Below are 1,476 nucleotides of genomic sequence, written 5' to 3' on the forward strand. Positions count from 1 at the left end.
TGCCACTACTATTGATATGTTCTTTTTACTTCGCGTTGTGTTTTTTTTTCTTTAATGATGATACGTGTTATATAAAGTATTCAACCCTTTAGATATTTCCAGGTAAGTTTGAGTCCGCCTAGAGTGAGGCTAGTAATAAAATAATAAATAAATAAAGTTTTAGACCTTTAATAAAGTTCAACAATTTTATGATAAATACCGAAATGATAATTCCGGGGAATGAATGTGGCTTGAGAGAAAAATATAAATGAAAAGGAAAAATAAAGAAACAATAATCAAAAATACGGGGTTAGGCAACTCCTGATATTTACCTTGTTGCAAGGTTTGGCTCAGAAGAACCCCCGAGGACGGTTGTGCTCGGGTTTAAATACGGGGTGCGTTCACAATTCTTCCATTGGTACAAATATCGATTTTGCCATTGGTTGTCTTTGGTACCAAGGTTGCCTTAAAACAGTGAACGACAAATTGGCAAACCAAAGACAAAATAACAGCCAACGGTTGCCCATGTTGACCATTGGTACCACTAGTTACTAATGGTCACCAATGATAGTCAATGGTTACCAACGCCAAATGTTTAGTTTTCCGCTATTTTCAGAAATGACAAACTTAACAAGAATATTTGTTGCACTGCTGAAACAAAATGAAACTAATCTCGTGAACATGATCACGTGTCATCAGGTGATATTCATTTGCTAAAAAAGCGATCGTATGCAACACTATGTTGAGGTTATTATTCCACAGTAAAAGTTAAAAGTCACTTTCGAATGTCAAGAGGTACCTACCAGGCAACATGCTTGTGTTTGCGACCACTACCTGAATATATTCAAACTGGACCAATTCCAAATGTTGAAAAAGATGTTCTAATGTTTTTATGGTTCATGGGTATGTAAAATTAGAGTAATTCTCATTTGCTTGCAAATATTTGTAACATGTAAATTTATACTTGCTTGTTTTATAAAGTTAAATGTCCTATTACCGGGTTTCAGATGTATTAGCATTATAGACTTAAACGTTATCATTGCAGGTAACCTTGAGAGTATAAAATCCATGTCAGACCGATTTAATGTCTCAAAAAGTTCTTTTCACAAATCCATGAAAAGAACAGGATCTGCACTAGTTAAAATTATGCCAAATACTATCAGGAACGATTCCCGCCGCCATCTTGTCGGTGACTCTAATAAACGAAAACTCGGGTTGGTAATTCTACCGTGAATGTGGTTGGCCTGCAGAATTGGTAACCAATAAATGTTACCAATGGTAAACATTAGTACCAATGTTTTGCCAATGGTAAATTGCACCACCAATATCAACCAATGGGAGAATTGTGAACGCACCCACTATTCTTAACAAAAGAATGAAAGTAAAAGTTACCTGTAATGTGATTTGATAATAAATCTAGAAGTAACCAATGAGAAGTTTTGTAATAAAATACGTTTGAAAATAAAAGATAACTCTCTTCCTGTTTCATGAAATAAA

Source organism: Ostrea edulis, chromosome 6 (genome assembly GCF_947568905.1).
Source record: "Ostrea edulis chromosome 6, xbOstEdul1.1, whole genome shotgun sequence".
In the NCBI taxonomy this organism is placed as follows: Eukaryota; Metazoa; Mollusca; class Bivalvia; order Ostreida; family Ostreidae; genus Ostrea; species Ostrea edulis.